We start from the raw sequence: 20,030 nt of genomic DNA on the forward strand, positions 1-20,030 counted from the left end.
TGTTCAGATGATATAAAACCAGTGAATACATCTTAGGTGATAAACCCAAAGAAATAACTTTATTTTGCTCCCATTTTTTTCTTTTTCTAATTTTTCCTTTATTGAGTTATAATTCACATGCAATAAAATGTACTCATTTAAAGTATGCGGAGTGATTTTTGTGTGTGTCAAATGTATACTCTCAGGTAACCAACATCACAATGAGATATCCAACATTTCCATTGCCACAAAAAAGTTCCCTTGTGCCTTTTAGAAGTCAGTTCCTCAATTTCTAACCCAGAATGATCATATATTTACTATCAAATATGTTGATTAGTTTGCCTTTTCTAAACTTACAAGTAAATGAAATCATACAGTACATATTTCTTTGTCTCTGCCTTCTTTCAGTTGGCATAATGATTTTGAGATTCATGTTGTTACATATATCAGAAGTTCATTGCATTTGCCTATTGTTTCTAATTTGGGGCTATTTTAAACAAAAGTATGCAAGTTATTGATTAAACAAGTGCTTTTATTTTTTCCTGGGTAAATGAAAAAAAAATGAATTGCTCAGTTATACATTAAGTGTATGTTTAGTGTTATAAGAAACTGCAGAACTGTTTTCCAGAGTGGCTATGCAATTTTGTACTCTCACAAGCAACATATGAGATTTCTATTTATTCCATATCCTCGCTAACACTTGTTATTGTCCAATTTTTTAACTTTTGATATTCTAGTGAGTCTGTAACAATATCTATTTGATATTCTAGTGGGTCTGTAGTAATATCTCTTTGTAGTTTAATTTGTTTCCCTAATTGCTAATGATGTTGAACATCTTTTCTCGTACTTACTACTTGCCTCCTTTTTGTCCTTAAATTTTCTTCTACATGTCTATATCACACATTAGTTGTTAGGCTTCTTTAAAACGCAGGCAAATAAAATTCACTGAATAGTTTTGACCAAATAGGCGCTTTACTCAAAAAATACCAAAAAAAAAATAAAAATAAACCACTAACGAAAAGTTGTAGAATCAAGCATTAGACAAAGAAGAACTGCTGCAGCTCCGGGTATCCTTTAGTATAACTGTATAAACAGGTCTTTTTCTTACAGAAAAAGACATTTAGGAGATTCAGGTCCAAAGCCTTAGTATATCTCAATTCTAAATTTTTAATTTCTGTAAGAATCTTATTGCTTCTATTTGAATTAGAGTCTTCTTTAGAAAGTTTTACATCTTAAATTCTTTTCCCTTAAATTATGGGAGAAAAAGTCACATTTCACATAATTTTTTCTCTTATTTTATAGTTTCTTCTCATTGCCCTAATCTTTCCTTAAAGAATAGCTTATTCTCACATTCAGCTTTATGTGATGATAACAAAGATTCTAAATGTGCAAGGCAGAAAAGAGGAAGAAAAATCTGCCTCACATCCACCTGTTGGATGATTCTTGTGGAGAAGAAAGTCAGGCTATTAAAGAGACTGTGCAAGAGGTGTTACAGGTGGAGATGGAAGGCAAAGTGGATGGTGGACCACAGAGCCTGAGTGTTGAGCAGAGAACATATTTGTACCAGAGAAAATGGACCCTGGACACCTAAGGCAGAGAGCAGTGCTTTGCTTATGGAGGCAAGTGTGGCTGTGGAAGCATGAGAATTTGTAGTAGGTGGCTGGGAGTTGCCTAATGACCTTATTTTCTCGGTCAAGAATTCCATTAGTGAGAGAAGAAGCAGTGGGACTTGAAGAAATAAGGAAAGGAAGTAGTTTCAATGAGAAATGGCTTTAAGAACCAAGGAAAATCTAAACTCTCCAGGAGAAGCTGTAGTCCACAAATTTGTAGTGATACTTACCTGCATTCTTTTATAATATTTTCTCTTAAAGTCTAGCAGTCTGAAATAGGAAGAGAATAGCAAGAAGACGAAATTATTACTAAGATTGCAAAAGTTTTAAGTAAATTGCTATAGAAGAAAAAGCTGAAGTAATTAAGAAGAAAATGACTAAAGTGATCCATTATGTATGTTATTCTTGAAAGAGAAGATAGTGGAGCCTAGAGTGTGAAGCTTAATTGATCTCATTGTTTTGGTATTTGTTATAACTTGTGTGGTGAAGTTCTTCACTTTAAGAAAGGAAAAAAATAGATATTTTCATCACTTGCTAATATTTTATGAAAACACTGGTGTTGATATTTTGCTCACTGTAAAACCCATTATATTTTATATTTTACAATTGAAATATAGTATTGACCTTATCAATAAGGCCTTCAATATAATTAATTTGGGGAATGGTTTCTGAAATCTTATATCTTCTTTTATAAAATATCAAGATATTCACAAAATAGTACAAAATAAACAAGTCAATCATAAAAATATAACTATGCAGAATTATAAATAATTCTAGAAAATAACTACTTTTACCAAAATGAAAGCCATAAAAATTAAGGTTTTAATAGCCTAACCATTACTTTTTCCTATATCCTTACACGTTAAATGACCAGCTTCAAACATATAAACATCTCTAAAGTCCACCAAGCTTGCACTGAAAAAACTACCTGCAGAGACAGTAAGACTTTCTGAGAATCAGTGTACTGTAGGGGTGAGCTTGGAGTTAGATGACCTGGCTCAGAATCCAGCCCTGCTATTTACTATCTGTGTGACTGGAAAAGTCATTTAACATAGTTGTGTTTATTGTTTTTATCTGTAAATTTGGATGATAGTAACAGTACTAATTTCATGGAGCTGTAAGGATTAAAAGTTAATATAAGTAAAATTCTTAGAGATTGGTGCACAAGAAACTATGAAAGTGTTTGTGTGGGGCAGGGGAGTGGGAATTTATTTGATCTACAGATGGACAACGGTAATTTCCAAGATGACCCAGGTCTGAACTCCCTACAATTTACCGAATCAAAACTACTCCCCATTTCCTACTTGTGCTGAGCATACTCTTGAGAGAAAACAACATTCCTGCCACATAATCAGTGCTCAGTTTCCTCTTTCACTCTGGGTTCCTTCCTTTCCTCTGACTGGAAAACCTCTGCGCATCCCTCAGCACTCACTCAGCTAAAAATAACACCTCTGTATTAAAACGTCTTTGACCCTTCCAAATGTTTCTTAACATTTTGTAAAAATTGTTTAACATAAGTCACATTGTTCAGCAATTTTGGGCATGTGTATATTTCTATTTCCTGTAGTGTAATTGAGTAATTCCAGGGTAGATAGAAGCTACATCTTTCTCTCATTCTTGCTCTAATACCTAGTACTTAAAATATTTGTTCAGTAGATGAAAAAGTTGGAGAATCAAGAAATGAAGTGGTTTATCAGCCAATCAAGCATTTTTCAGGAAATGATTGATAAATAATAATGCTAATATTTATTGAGTGCTTATGATGTGACTTTCCCTGCACCAAGTGCTTTTCTCATTACATTTTCCGAACAGCCTGATGATATGGGGAAACTGAGGGTTAGGTCAAGTAACATCATCAAGTGTACAGCAGTAAAGCTGACATTTGAGCCTAGGAAGCCTGACTGCAAAGCTTGAGTGATTAACTTGGTGTCATTTTTTTTGTTATATCGGTGATAAATATAAAAATAACACATGGATGCATAGAACAAATCTATGTAAAATTACAAGTATGTACCTATATATAGAAAACATTGTGCATTTTTTCCTCTTTTGTATTTTCAATGTCCCCTTAACATTATTTTTCTTAAGAATAAACTTGCTTTGATATATTAATGAAAACCTGCCTAATCTAAGTGTAATGCTTAATTATATTTTACTAATTTATAGTGATTAATTGCTTTCTATATTAGATTAACTTTTTGTTTAGATATTCACTTTTCCAGTGGTTTTGTAAAGTTCCTGACTTCAAGATCCATGCTTTTAACAAATACTGTATGATTTCGCTTATATGTGAAATCTTAAAAATAAAACAAATGAACAAATCATACAAAATAGAAACAATCTCATAGACATAGAGAACAAACTATTGGTTGCCAGAAGGAAAGAGGATGGGGGAGGGCAAAAAAGGTGAAGGGGAATAAGAAGTACAAATTTCCAGTTGTAAAATAAATAAGTCATGGGCATGTAATGCATAATATAGGGATTATAGTTAATAATATCATAATAACCTTGTATGATGACAGATGGTTATTGGACTTGGTGTGATGATAACTTTATTAGGTATATCAATGTGGAATAACTATTGTTTACCTGAAACTAATATAATATTGTATATTCATTTTCTTACTCCATATGCTATTCATTCATTTTTCATTTATTTAATAATTCTAACTAAAACACTAAATATGTTTTTAAATAGTGATCTAAAAATAAATAAAACTCAGAAGTTATTGGCCAAAGTCAATTTGTTTTTGTAAAAATATGTAATTAGCTACATGTATAGTTAAAAATAAATATTTATTCCTAGAAATTTAATGCAAACATATTGCATGGAAACCATACTGTGTCAATGAACTTTTTACTTCTTAATATATTCTAACCTAGAGTTGGCACCCAGTAACCAGTGAGCTGAAACTGGCTCACACAGCTTTGTTTAATTTTGTTTTTTATGTAAATTTTATATATTTGATGGCATTTGAATTTAGGAGAATTCATACAAATTATAGATTCCTGTTTTCTCTTTTAAAAATCAGACCTGATCACCCCGGGACCGTCTTTTTCAAGGAGGCAATTTGCTCCTCCTGAGTAGTGATAACCCCTTAAGACCAGTAATACGAATTTATTTTCCTCAGTCCTCCCTCCTCATTAAGATCAATCTGACCCAATTTATGTAGTTCAATAACATTCCCCATTCCTACAAACATTTAATTTTGTACCTCTTATTCCAAGCTGACTTTATTTCATATAAGCATTATAATCTAATATAAGCAATATAATCTAAAACTTATCACTCATATAAGCAATATAATCTAAAACTTATCACTCATAATCATTAACCGTATTTACATCATTATTCAATAATCACTCTTTGTTTTCTGCTTCTTAAACTTTAAAATAAATGGTACAGGAGATACTAAAAGAGCTAAGCTGTTTTGACAAGCTTTGCAATATCTTTGGATTTTCATACCTGGGTCACAATGCTTAATGAAAGTGACTAGTCATCCTTGACATGTTAAGAACCATGAGGAATTCAAAGAATAAATTACGTGGCCTTCAGTTTGACAGCATCAATGTATCTTAAGGTTATAACTTCATAACTTCAATTTCTATTTTCAAGTGCCACAAAGAAAATAAAATCATGCATGAAAACTTCTAGAACAAAAAAAGAACTTTTCTTATCAAAGAAAATTTGGAAATAAGATATAACTATTAAATAAAAATGTTATTTTGGAAAATAATTTCTATTACAAAAAATATTTTTAGCATTTTTTTCACTAATATTTTAAACATAATGTTATTTAATTCAATAGCCCTTAGTAGACAGGACAATTACTATGAAGTTATCTTTGTATAGCATATACCATTTATTTGCGAATTCATTAAATTCTACTAAATATACTATTACAGAGAGATATGGTCCTAAGTAGTTCACAGTCAAGTAGAAGAAATGAAACTATCAACAAAAAAGGTGAAGGAGAGTAACAAATATTTTTATAGGAAAATTACATTGATAGTTTGTATTGATTGAGATCCATTTGCAGAGAACACAATCAGTTCTAGCTAAACTGAGAGATTTATTATGGACTAATAGGATAATTTGGAAAGCTGAAGACACAGGCTCTAACTCGAGCTTTTAGAAATAATTCCCAGAGCTATATCACAAAACTAGGCTGCTAAGAGAGCCCTTACCTCAACTACTGAATTGGGATGCTGCCCCAGAGCTACCAGCTCAAACGCCACGTCACTACATGTAGGATAGAGAGAAGTTGAATAATAAGCTAAATAATATCTTGACAGAATGGGTACACATCTGCATATGACAGGTAAAGAAAGAATATGAAGAAGACCTAGATTTTAAGAGGACATGTTCAATTTTAAGCAGATTTGGAGAAAGGATGTTCAGTTTTTGACGCAGATAAGGAGAAGCAATGTTCAATTTTGATTGCGTGGGGTTTGAGTAGCCTATGAGACATCCAACAGAGAATGTCATTAAAGCAGTTGAATATATAAGCCTCAGAATTGAGGGAAGAGTTCAAGATTTAGGTTTGAAAATTGTGATGTTAATAGTGGTAGCGGAGTTTGCAAACCTAGTTAAGTTTGCTTAAAGAGAGTTAAGAAAAAGAGAGGTGAGGAGAGAGCTCTTGCAAGAGCCACGTTTTTAGAGCATGTAGTAATAGAAAAATCCAGTAAAGTGATTGAGAAGCAAGCTCCAGAATGCATCAGGAGACCTAACAACAGAGGATAGATGAACACTTCATTCTAAAATATTAAGAAATACAAGAGAGAAGCCACCTCTTTGAATACTACAGAGAGGTCAAAAAAAAAAAAAAAACCATGAAAATTGTCAGGTGTTTCTAGTGTAGGCGAGTTACGAGTACATTGACATAATCAAGGCCTTGGGAGTGATAAAGGCAGAAAGTAGATTGCAATTAATTGAGAAGTATCTGGTGGGTAATGAATCAGTCAGGGAACAAAAATATACTTTTCTAACAAGCTTACCGATTAAGGTAAGGAGTAAGACCCTGATTGCTAGAAGAATAGAAGATCAAGGCAAGAAATTGTTACTTTTCTTTTCTTAAATGTATTAAACAAGGAGAGAAATAAGTATATTTATAGAAATATAGAATCAAGGAGAAAGCAGAAATAGAAGAATCAAGGCAAAAGATAAAGGTAAGTGTGGAGAAACATGGAATATTTGATAAAACAAGCCTCTTCAATACTTGAGAATGATGAGCCTTAAAAGGAATAACTCTTCTTCATAAGACTGTAGGAAAAAAAGTAAGAAAATGTCACATATAGGTATTTTGTTGTAGACCAAGAAGGATGAGATCACACTTGAAAGCCTCAAATTTTCAAGAAGTAGGATATTGAGAATCACAAATGGCTGTGACTTGCAGTCACTGAGGGGAAGCATGGTGAAGACTGGCCCGGTATCCTGTAAGATCATTCACAATTTATTTCATTTACCTTTTTTTCATCTAAAGATAAGAAAGAGCTGTGGGCTAATATCAAGAGCATCTCAAGAAGTAATCTATTTGTGTTTAATTTCAGTAACTCGCCTGATTATTTTAATTTACTCTTGAACCCTTCTTATGTGGAAGTACCCTTTTGAATAGACCCATTTAAATTAGTCTTCTTTAAAATCCTGGTACTAAAACCTTTGTTAGAGACCATAATCATGCTTCATAAAGTTTAACATTCTTGGATGAATAATAAGCCAACACTAATTTATATAAAGCCTGCATAGCAAATATAATAAAACTTCCAACTCTATGCCCTAATAGGAAAAAAGATGATATTTCATATAGACTTTAAACTCCCCCCATTCCACCCCCACACCTACTTTAAATTTCCTTGATGGAAAACTTGTTCATCAAAAAGAAAAGAGTACACAGTATTAACATACAAGTTTTAAGAAATATAATGGCCATTTGGGAAAGCTAATGTGGGGAGTGGGAAAAGAAGGTAACTCTAGACAGAACAATGGTTGTGGAATTAAGGAAAGGTTTGAGTAGGGGTGCATGTGTCCTATAATTTTCTTCAACATCTAACAGCAAAGTATTCAATTGGCCTTATTTTGAAAGTGCTGTTGATTACATGTATTAAATGGAGTTAGATTTGCAATGCACTATGAGGAATTACCTTTTGAGACTGTCTCTATTCAAAGTAGCAACCTGATGTTTTAAGTTAGCCGATCCATTTATTGGTTAAAAATATATTGTGTAAATCACTGTACAAGTCATTTCTACCCTTACAATTATTGCGCTAACCATTTATACATTCAAATCATGTCTTGAATAGTCTCTAGAAGAAAACATGGAATAAATATAAACAAATTAAAAGAATAGAGAATGACATTTTCCCAGCAGAGACCTGCCAAATCTAACATAAATGAAAAGAGAGTGTAGAGATAGTAATTTCTCAATAACATACATTTAGGAGATCATAAATATTTTAAGAAATAGTAGTTGAGAACAGAAAAACTTAAAGGAACAAAGAAACTAAGATATATTTATCCACAAGCTGTTAAACGATAATTTCCTTGGTTTTTAGCATCTTGTTCTCTCCCTATGTACCTTATGTTTAACACACTCTGATACAAACCCTCACTGGAAACAACTTTCTTGAGAATAGTTTAACATTTAAAAACATAAATATATATGTGTATATTCATATTTAAAATATTGATTCTTTTTTCAAAATGCAGAAGAAAATATAAAATAGCCTCTATTCGTACTACCCTTTTTTAAAAATTATTATTGAGTAATAATTGGGAATGATTGACAAATAAAATTGTATATATTTAAAGTGTACAAGGTAATGATTTAATATACAGGTATATTGTGGAATGATTACCAAGGTCAAGGTCATGAACATATCCATCACTTCACATAATTATCTTTTGTGTGTGTGTGGTTAGACCACTTAAAATCTACTCTTAGCAACTTCCAAGTATACACTACCATATCCTGACGCTCTTGACTCCTGTGACAAATACATGTAATGACAAATAGTTTAAAGTATTATATAATATTAGAAAAATTATATTTTTCTGAAAATTGCAAACGCTTACCACTGGTTCTTCTCCTTAAAATACCTATTATTAACAGTTTCTTATGATTCCTTCCCCTCACTAAAATATACATTTATTCACATACATGCAGCTAGTTTTGAATTTACTTTCACAAAAGGGATATTGACATATTTTTTTGCATCTTTCTTTTTTACACTAAAATCTTAGAGATCTTTTCATACTAGCACATATAACAATATTTCATTATTTATCATTATGGTAGAGTGTGTCATCATATGTATATATTGTAATGTATTGATCTTCCCTTCTTGATAAACAAGCTTTTGGTTGTTCTCAGCATTTTGCTCTTATAAAAATTTTTGCACTGAATATTTTTATGCATAAAATTTGACAAATTTCATAAGGATATTGATAGATTAAATTTCTAGCAGTGGGCAAAAGGTATAAATATTTTACATTTTGATAGATATTGTAAAATCGTCCTCCAGAAAGAATGAAGCAATTTCTATTTCCAACAAACATGTATAAGACAGCCTATTTATCCACATCCTGGTCAGCACTGGGAAATCAAAGTATTTTAATTTTTGACAATTTAATAGGAGAAAAAATATTTTTTATAATGTGTATTTCTTGTATTGTTACTGAGATTGAACATCGTTGAATGCAATTTATTGTCATTTGTATTTTTTGAAAAATGACTTGCTCTTTTAAGAAATTAACTTGTCTATCTTTTCTTATTAATTTTCATAAGCTTTTTATAAATTAAGAAAATTACCCTCTTGTTAGATACATAAAAAAAATTTCAAGTTATTAATTTTTCAATTTTTGTCATTTAAAAGTTCTATTGTTAATTTTATAAGGTCAAATTTTCAATCTGTTAATTAATGATTAGTTAAGAAGCCTTTCCATGTTTCAATATCATGAATACTTTCACTCACAGTTTCCTGTTTTATTTATGGCCTCACTATTTTTATGTTTTAATCCTTTGAGCTATTGGAAACAACTTTTTTGTTGTTTGTTCCAATTCATAGTAGTTTCTACACCACTTTTTGTATTTGAAAATTCGATACGTCACAATTACTATCAACTTAATGCTCCTGGGTACTTAGGTCTATACTAAAAAAAAGTTTTCTGTTTCATTGCCCTGATTCATTTTTTTTTCCTGTTAGCATACCGCCCTAAGTATTTTCAATAAGAATAGAAAAATTTTCCCTTGTGACTTTGCCTTAAAACACTTTATTTATTTATTCAATTCATTTTATAGTTATTACTCCATAGAGGTAAGAGGTATTGGGGAATACCTGATTTCTCTGAGTACCTATGTATCCTATCTTATTGAATTACTTAATTTATTTCTAACCATAATACTTTTATGCAGGTATTAATTATCCAATATTGCAAATGAAAAAAGAAAACTAACAAATGACAAAACTGTAGGATTGTGGAAAAAGCATGAGCTTTAAGATTAGACACATTCAAACCTGTATGTGTCTGACCTTAAAGCTCATGCTTTTCCCACAATCCTACAGTTTTGATATCCTGTGTTAGATGCAAAAAACTTCTTAACAGGGTCAAATACAAACAATGACAGGGTCGTTCCCCAACATTAAGCATCACATAGCTGGAATTTAAGGTTGAATGCTAAATATTATAAGGGAGGTAGGGATAACAGCCACAGAATTAACAAATGTCATAGAGAACAGAGAATGCTTTATTTAGGTTGGTGTATAAGGTATGTAGAAGAATATAGGAAATAGAAAAAACTGAAAATGGAGTTTGGGTCTGATGCTAGAGAGTTTTGATTAACTGGCTAGAGAGTTGGTATATGTATAATCTCAATAGAAGAAACGTTTTCCCTTCTATGCAATTTTGAGTGCTCTTTTAATTTGACTAGGGCAAAAGTCATCATATTATTTCCCACAGAGCAATTTTGACCAGCTAATTTTTTCTTTGTTGTTGTAAATTAGTTTACGGGAACACAGCAACCTCCATTTGTTTACATGTTGTCTGTGACTATTTTTTGTGCTACAATGACTGAATTGAGTAGTTGCCTGAAAAGCCTAAAAGTCTATCCTTTATAGAAAAAGCTTAACAACCCTTGTACTAGAGGATTTCCTCAAAATCTCAATATAGTTGACCTGCATAAACAAATCAATTCTGTTTATATGGACAAAATGCCAGGTAAGGATTACCAACATTGATTAAATATTGATTTTTTTTTTTTTAAATGCCTACCGCACCTGGTATTCCTAGGTGGTCTCCCATTCAAGTACTAACCAGGCCCGACCCTGCTTAGCTTCCAAGATCAGATAAGATCCGGCATGTTCAGTGTGGTATGGCTGTAAAACAATATTGATTATTTAATTCTTCAATTCACGTCACCATTTAAAAATGTTTGAAGCACATTTATATTAAAACTTTTACTTATTTAATTTTGTTGTTATATGATGACACTACTTAAGTCTTTGATATGATTCAGAAAAACAAATAGAAGAAAAATTGAAACATAAATTGATCGGTAAAGTTGTTTATAAGGCCTAGATATATCATAAAATACCTTGGAAAACACTCTTTTAAACTTCATAATAATACGAAAAATTTTAGAAATAATCAAAAGAATATATCAAGTATAAAAAATCAAGAGTCTAGTATAATAAGAAAACACTACTGTCTATTCTGTGCAAATTAAGATATTGTTCAACAAGAGAAGGCTGAATGGATACTAATGGTACTGATTAATTACTTGAATTTTCATTATTAAATCACTTGAGCCATTAGCTAATTAATATAAAGTACATTTGTGAGATGTGGGGGAGGAAAAATGTCACTAGAGTGCATCAAAAAGTGATTTGGTTCCAAGAGCCGACTGAGCTCCCAACAGCTTCTGCCTCTCCAGCTCCTTGACTGGCAATCGCATCCTGTGGTGCTCAAAGCCTCTCCTCCAAATATCACCTTCCTGTCGAATGTCATTTTCCTTCTAAACTTGTATAGAGCTTGACTTGTTTCTAAATCAATCATGGATATTTTTTAGAAAAATATAAACATAAAAATTTAGGAGTTGTTCTAAATTGATATGGAGTGAAAATTAATAATATGCTTCTAATCAAAGTTTAAAATGACTTTCTATAATTATTTACTCTAATAACAAAGTTTTTCATGTTTAAAGGTGATCCATATAATTTTATCCACACACTAGACCAAGGCTTCTCAATGTCAGCACTATTGACATTCAGGGCTAGATATTTCTTGGTTATGGGGCTGTCGTGTATATCACAAGATGTTTTCCAGCAACCCCAGCTTCTGCCCACTAGATAGCAGTAGCAAGACCCCCCTTTCCAGTAGTGACAATCCAAAATGTCTCCACACATTGTCAAATGTCCCTTGCAGGGCAAAATTTTCCCTGGTTGAGAACCACTGCCAAAGACAAAGATGTGTGATGGAACAAGAATAACTTATCATCTATTTAGTAACCAAAACTGTGACTTAAATAGCCAGGCTGTTAGTAGTTCTGGTTTTTTTTCTTGAGAATTATATTTATTCATTAATCTGTTATAGGGAAGCAGTATGAAGATTCAAATGTTTAATCTCCAAATTAAACTACTTTATCACTAGGCTCTACCATTTATATGATCTCTAGGAGCTTCAAGTTTCTTATGATGGAAATAATTTCTGTCAAATACTTAGAACCATGCTGGATATATAATAAGCAATTAATAAGTTTGGGGTTATTATAGATGAATATATTACATTGTATTATGATTTAAAATAATTATCCTTCCCTCTGGAAAGATTTTATCTTTCTATCCCATAGATTTCCTGCATGACTCGCTTGGGCCAATAAATCGTGAATGAAAGTGGCCACTTTCAAGAAGAAGCTTTAAGAACCATTGTGTAGTTCTACCACCTCTCACCCTGGCTCTCTCTCAAAATCAGCAATGTCTCAGAAAGGGGCTGTTCCTTCACCTTGGGACCCAGAATGAAGAAGACATGGAGCAGAACCACAGCCAACCTGTGACATATACATAACTTGAGCTAGAACAAAAACCTTGGTTGTCCAGAATGGATGAATACAAAATTTTTAGTTTGGCCTAAGCTAATTGATAAAATAACTTATTAAATATTTCTTGAGTACTTAATCACATGCCAGACATTGTTATGGATAAAGAGGTCAGCAGAACTTTGGAATATGGAGTCTAGTGATAAAAAAGGGAGAAAATGATAACTGAACATAATTCAATATGATGGAAGCTGTCACTGATTGGGAAGAGGGAAGAGCATCCTTGAATCAAACCTAAAAGATTATTCCTGGTTTACTAGCATTGAAGGACAGAAGAAAAATCAAGCTAAAGGAAATGTAAGGCAAGGAAACATAGGGGCATTGGGCATTTTCCTTTAATGGTGAAGAGTTAGGAGTGGGTAGAACATGCAATGGATGAAGTCAGGAACAGGAGAGGCCACAAATAGTTTAAGGACATAGTGATGCCCATGTTCTGATATTTGGTATTTATCTTCTTTCGAGACAAAGAGAAACAAACATTTCTAATCAGAGTGGCAGTATTCGAAATTATCCACTTCATTATTAACTATCTACACTTATTGACAGAAGACAGTTTAGAAGATTTAACATCCTTGCAACATTATTTAAAGACATGCATCTATGTCCAAATGTCTTTTTTCTCAGAAAGAACTTAAAGAAAATATGTTTATCTAATAAGCCAACATTCAACTTTTCTAATATTGAATTTATTACATTGAGAGTCTATGATCATAAAAGTAGAATAAACTGGAGAATTTACTTTTTATTGAATATCATTAGCTTTTTACTTTTTGTTGAAATGTTGCCGGTAAGAGTGTGCTAAGGTCGCATTTCAGGGAGAAAGATAATAGAAGGAAGAGAAATAATAATAACAAAAGAACAAGCACAAAAGCACAATAGTGAGCAAGTCTAAAATAGGAATGGAAAATTGTCATTGAAAAGGATTCTGGAAATGGTAGATTCATCTTTTAATTGTTTGAAATCTTTCTATTAAGCATTCATAAGGAATTATGGTCATTTTTTCACTGGATTAAGGTTAATTTATTCCATCAATAATAATACAATCTTTTATGGATTTCCTGAAAGTTGTTTCTTGCTACAGAATACATTCCTAACTGATAAGTGAGGATACTGAGCCCTTCCAACTATTGTCTGTCTATCTATCTATCTATCTATCTATCTATCTATCTATCTATCTATCTATCTATCTATCATCTATCATCATCATTATTGTTATTATTATACGTCAAATGTTTCTGCTGTCATAACTACACTCTGAGATAGTCTCATCAATCATAACTGTGACATATAGCCATACTCAACTACAGAAGGATACAAAAGAAATGAGTTTTTAGTTTGTAACCTCTATTGCCACTCTGTCCAATTTTGTAGCTATGGGCCACACCTGATTATTTAAATGTGAATTTAAATTAAAGTTAAATAAAATTTAAAATTTAAAATTTAGTTCCTCAGTCTCAGTAGGCACATTTTAAGCCCTCAAAGCCACAGGTACCTCATGGTTACTGTATTGCACTGTGAAGCAGATATAGAACATTTTTATCATCACAGAATGTTCTGTTGAAAAGTGCTGCTTTATAGTAAAGACATGTAGGAAGGAAAAAATTCTGCCAAACTTCTGTAATGCCTGGCAGTATCTAAGACAGGGAAAATCCACTTTCAAGGGTTCTTTTAAAAGGTTAATAGTTACTTACCTACTTTTTTATAACCCAAATATTGTATCTCCTCACTGATTGACAAATTTTATATTTAGAATGGAAAAGATAACAAACAATGAATAAATTAAAAATAGTGACTCTATTCTAAATTTGTCTAAAATTCAATGAAATCACCTACAAACTTTGATCCTCTACTGCTACTACAAAATTCAAGTAAAGGCATAAAATAATCAAGACAGCAGTCTCTTAGAGATTTAATGCCCCTTTCTGCACCAACTATTCCATAAAATATTAATGAGGACATTTGAGATAATAAATGTTAGTACATTCTCTCAAACATGTGAACCCTGGCAGATGATTCTTTATAGAGACATTCGGTAGTAGAAAAAGTTTATTAAAACAATATATTAATTTTCAGGAAGCTAAAAATAATACTTAAATTGGTATCTGCAGTTTTTAATAGTTTTTTACTGTTTATTATTATTATTATTATTATTATTATTATTATTATTATTAGTTTTAATCAGAGAAACATAATATTTTGCAGCAGAAAGTATCTGAAACCAGGAACCAAAGTACTGGCTCCATGAAGTACCTAAATCTTGCTGTCTCTTCTTCATGATAACATTACTAGGGTCAGGAAAGAGTAACAAGCATTTTATGGGCCTTTCATGTATCACTGAGAGTCACACTAATCCATTCCTATTACTTAGCGAATGTGATTTAAAATATGGCATCACTCAATATGTGGTATTGAGAGACAGTTCAATAAAGTCTCTGATAGGCTAAAAATAAACTCTAATTTGCACACATACAAAAAAAATTCTTATTTGAGAAATAATTAAATGGATATTTCCTTTTCCTTTATCTTGATATAACAACTATCCTCTATAGGTTATTTATGTGATACTTCTTGGATCACTCAAAAATGACAACCTGATTTTGAAATTTTTTTTTGACCAATACGTAAATCATATAACTGTTGACAGGTGTATAATTTAACTGTTATGATTTTTTGTAAACACTAATTAAATTTGCCTCTTGCAAGACTGATGATTTTGTTTGATATTTTTGTTTATGGTCATAATAATATAAAATTATCTTTTTGGAAATTAGGTAGTGAAAGTAGAAATTATCTCTAGCAACTCAGAGTATGATTCAAAATTTTAAACTAGTGATTCCCATAAAGTTGTAAAAGTATGCTAAGAATATTATTGTAAGGCCTCTGCTTATATGGCACAACTCATTTATTCAGCAAATATTTATGGATAACTTTTCTTAGGCAAATCTTGGTACCTTGAAGGGCCAAAGAAGAGTTAAAAAACAAAACAACAAAATGATTCAACAGTTTGCAGTTCTTAGAAGAGTAGTTTTATTTTGGCAGCATATTGGAATTAGCTGGGAAGCTGTGGTGAACTGAATGCTTTTGTTCCTCCAAAATTCAAGTGTTGAAGCTTTACAAATGTGTTAGAATTTAGAGCTGGAGCTTTGGCAGGTAATTAGGGTTAGATGATGTCGTTAGGGCAGGGCCTTATGATGGGATTGGTGCCCTTATTAGATGAGATACCTGAGAGCTTGCTCTTTCTTCCACTCCCCTCACCTTGCGTGCACACACAAAGAAGAGGTCATGTGAACACAAAGCAAGATAGTGGCCATCTACAAGCCAAGAGAAGAGATCTCAGGATGAAACCTAAATGCTGACACATTTTTCTTGGACTTCCCAACCTTCAGAGTGGTAAGAAAGTAAATTTTTTTTGTTTAAGCCACCTAGTCTATGGTATTTTGTTATGGCAGCTGGAGATGACTAATGCAAAAGCTAAAAGAAATTTAAAAAGCCAGACAAAATTTCAAACCCAATTCTACTTCCAGGTATTCTTATTAATTAGTCTAGTCTGGTTCTCAGGACATTGTTATTTTTTATAAGCTCTTCAGGTGAATTTATTCTGCAGCCAGGTAGAAGTTCTGTCCTAGGAAAAGGGTCTCAAAATGTTGATTTTTCACTCATTTACTCATGAGGAATATAGCAATCCCCAAAGAAGTTTCTCTCAGCAGATTCGCTCTGTGTAAGAAGACAGGGGGGCACAGCTTTTATGAAGCTTTATAGAAGCTTGCTAGACTGATGTCTCTTCTTCTCTACTCTCATAAGAATCACTGTGTAAGATAAATAACTCTAGGGCAGAAAACTCCTTTTCATGAGAGGTTTCTTGAAATAAGAATTGTTAGTTTAGTGCTCATGTGATAAAAAAAAAAAATGGTCTCGTATATAATGAGAAGTAAATCTACCTTATTCTACATGAACTCCATTTCTCCCATATTCTAAGATTAGGAAAACTGGAATCTTTGGGAGATTTTGTGGGAAAGCTGTGTTGAAAACAGTGTTCTCAGAAAGTGCACTTACTAAACACGTGCAATAATTTCCATTTTGGGAAGTCCTGCAAATTGTTGCAAAACTTTGTAAAGAGTGGGAAATCCCGGTGTGTATGTGGGAGCTGAAATTGGAATTTCGGGTTATTTAAGTGACGATGTTTTTTCAGTCATACCATTGTAAATTCTAGATGTACAGGCTTAATCATTTATATCTTTGTGTGAATTTAGCTGATATGCCATTAGTAATACTGATAATTTGAAAATTAAAGTCTAAGTTCCATTAAGGGAGTTCAGGTATCAGGGGTTAGTGGGGAAGGCAGTATTAATCTCTTCCCCTACCCAACTCCAGTAATTTAAAATCATCCGATACATGTAATTGGAAGAAGAAAATATATTATTCACTTCCACACTCCAACAACTCTCAGTTGTCAGAATGGTACCTTTCCTAAGAGGTGTTAGTATGTCAATACGAAAAACAATTTCAAAGCATTTGTAGTCTCTAGAGAACACAGGCAGCCAGAGCTGATGTAGAGCATACCAAAAAGCTGCATAACAGAATGGCACAAATTTGCTATCATTCCAGCTTTTTAATCCTTTTTCAGTCTCTTAATTTATTAACTTATGTCTGAGAGTGGGGAAAAAAGAAAAAAAAAAAAAAGAATGGTTAATGAGTGAGAGTAGCCAAAGAACTCTGATTTTTAGCATGGTGGAGGAGGTCTAATATTCAGTGGTAAACTGATAAACAAAGTGGTATTTTGATTAAAATGTAAAACTTTCCCCACCTTTCTGAATTGAATCTTTAGTCAGGTCCATGAATGTTTGTTTTTGATCAATCTCAGGAAAACAGACTGAGTCCCACATTTGGGTTAAGACCAAAATGCAACAGGAGGAAGTAAAGTATAATTCAGGAATTCAAAAAGCACAAAAATAAGATATATATATAGCCCTCATAAACTTGCAGAAATTTGGGATAAGAATTTCTTAGGATATAGAATGTGATTTTAAGACAGTCTCATGTAGATTATATGAGTCAAGTGAGTTATACTGTTTTCTGAGGAACACGCTAGTGGGAAAAAAATAAAATGCAAGTAAAAAAAAATGAAGTTCCATTTTTAAAAGTTCAACCTGCTATTGAACAAACTAAAATGAGCCCATTTTTCCATCAGAACCCCAAACTCACTTTCAGTATTTTAGACACAGATACCTGATGCAGCTCCATGTAAAATGCTAGAAATTTAGTTATTCAGACTTTATGAATTGTAAAAACAAATTGTAGAAACAGTAAATTGTGTCCCCCAAGGTTATGAGATGAAAAACTATCTCCCTGCACCCTTCCTTTCTTCCCTTGGCACAAGCAATCAACACAAGAGTCTTTGCAAGGTAACTAACTTTAAAGCAGTGTTTTCAGAGTGTGATGTGGGTGGGTCACCTGCACCAGCATCACCTGAATCTGGCTGGAAGTGTTAGTTTCTTGCCCACCTAGACCTATGGAATCAGAAGCTCTGGGGGTGGGTTCAGCAGTCTGAGCTTAAACAAAACCTGAAAGTGATTGGGATACAGGCGCCAATGTGAGAACCATTGATTTAAAATAACATCAGCTGTGGGAAGGTGCAGTTGTTGCTGTAGAAACAAATTATTCAGTGAACACCTACCGGGAGTAGAAACAATGCTAATAAACCCACAGAACCTTTACTTTGTGACAACACAGGGCTTTGTAAACATTGCTGAGGGACAGTATAGCATGGTAATTAAGAGCACAGACTCTGGTGGAGTCTGACTCTTTAGGCTTGAATCTTCACCCTTAAAATTTAAGAGCTCTATGGCTGCAAACGAGTTCTTTAAGTTTTCTGTGCCTTAATTTCATCTGCAAAATACCTAACTCAGACCTTTGTTCAGGGATTGATGAGTTAACATACATAAAGCATTTAAAACAGTACCTGGAACATAGAGGTCTTAAAGTATTGGCTATTATTTTTACACTTATCAATATATGATGTATAATTTTATATTGTCATTAAAACCCCTTAATGCAATTATAAGTTCTGTATTATCCTTTCTTTTACACTGTGTCTTCGAGTTTAAATAGCTTGATGAATTAATTAGGATCATTTCTATTACAATGATTAGATCTAATCAAAATGAATTTAAAGGGGGTTTAGGGGAATTTGTTGATTTGCATAGCTAAAAATTCCAGTGGTCTCTGTCTATGAGGTTCAAATGATTGTATCAGAACTTGTGTTCTTTTCATATCATTTCTTCTGGGAGGACAACTACATACCCTGACTCTGCCTCACTTCTCTACTAACTCCTAGCTGAAAAGAGTGATAAAAAGCAATTCCTATATTAGAGCCCACAAAATGGAGGCCACCCAAGTGGCTGGCCCACGTCACAAATCTGAACCTCATTCACCTGCATTTACGGGAAACACCTGTGAGAGAATCAACCTACACCAATCACAATCTACCAACTCAGCTTAGGCAGCTTACCTTACCCTAGAAAATAGAACCTTATAAAGAATCCCCACCTTCCAGCCAATCATGCCCTGTTTACAGGGTGCCTCTCTAATACTACATAGAACTTTCTCTCCCCCAAATCCCTTAGGAAGTGTTCCACTGCTTGTGAGGCACTGTACTCCTCCAAACCATAGATTGTTTTTCCTAAATAAAGCAAGTCAAACTCATTACCAAATTGCTTAGTTGTGTCATTTGACAAGAGACTCTCTCTCCTCCACAGTTTGACAAGCCCCAGACTTACCTGCAAAAGCCTGACTTGGATGAAGTGTCTGGATTTGAGCCAAGTACAGGTTGTTCAGTATGGATCACATGACCATTTCTCCAGCTGGAAATGGGGTTCAACCACCTGACTGCATCCTCTTGCCCCAGAAGTAGGGGGGAAAACTCATGGTTTTGCAACAGCAAAAAGAGATGGGAATAATGGTAGGAATGAAAACAACAAATGTTGACGACATTTGCCTGGGATTGCCCAGGTTTCCAGTAGTAAAATCAGGCCTCAAAACAAGGTCTTTTTGACTTGAAAGACAGTGCCCTTAAGCGTTCCCAAATACTATTTCTTGAAATTAAACATTTTGCTGTCCACTGTGTACTAATCAGAGTCTTAGGTCCTAGGAATGTAAAGCTATGTAAGACACACTCCTTCCCTGAGGAGCTTTATTTAATGATGGAGACAAGAATAAAGATTAAATAATAGTGCCATAATTAAGGTGCTCAGAAAGAGGCACGAAAGCACCACTAGCAGCAATTAGAAGTATTTCTTATATGATCATTAATCACCAACCCACACTTCTGAACTCCAGGATCTCCACCCTTCCT

The 20,030-nt window shown here is 33.0% G+C and overlaps 1 pseudogene; it reads right to left on the reverse strand.

The window, feature by feature from the left end:
• Nucleotides 1-10,850: 10,850 nt before the first annotated feature.
• Nucleotides 10,851-10,969, reverse strand: LOC111742929 (annotated as a pseudogene).
• Between the last annotated feature and the right edge of the window lie 9,061 nt (nt 10,970-20,030).

Source organism: Pteropus vampyrus, unplaced genomic scaffold (assembly GCF_000151845.1).
Source record: "Pteropus vampyrus isolate Shadow unplaced genomic scaffold, Pvam_2.0 Scaffold4, whole genome shotgun sequence".
Taxonomy (NCBI): domain Eukaryota; kingdom Metazoa; phylum Chordata; class Mammalia; order Chiroptera; family Pteropodidae; genus Pteropus; species Pteropus vampyrus.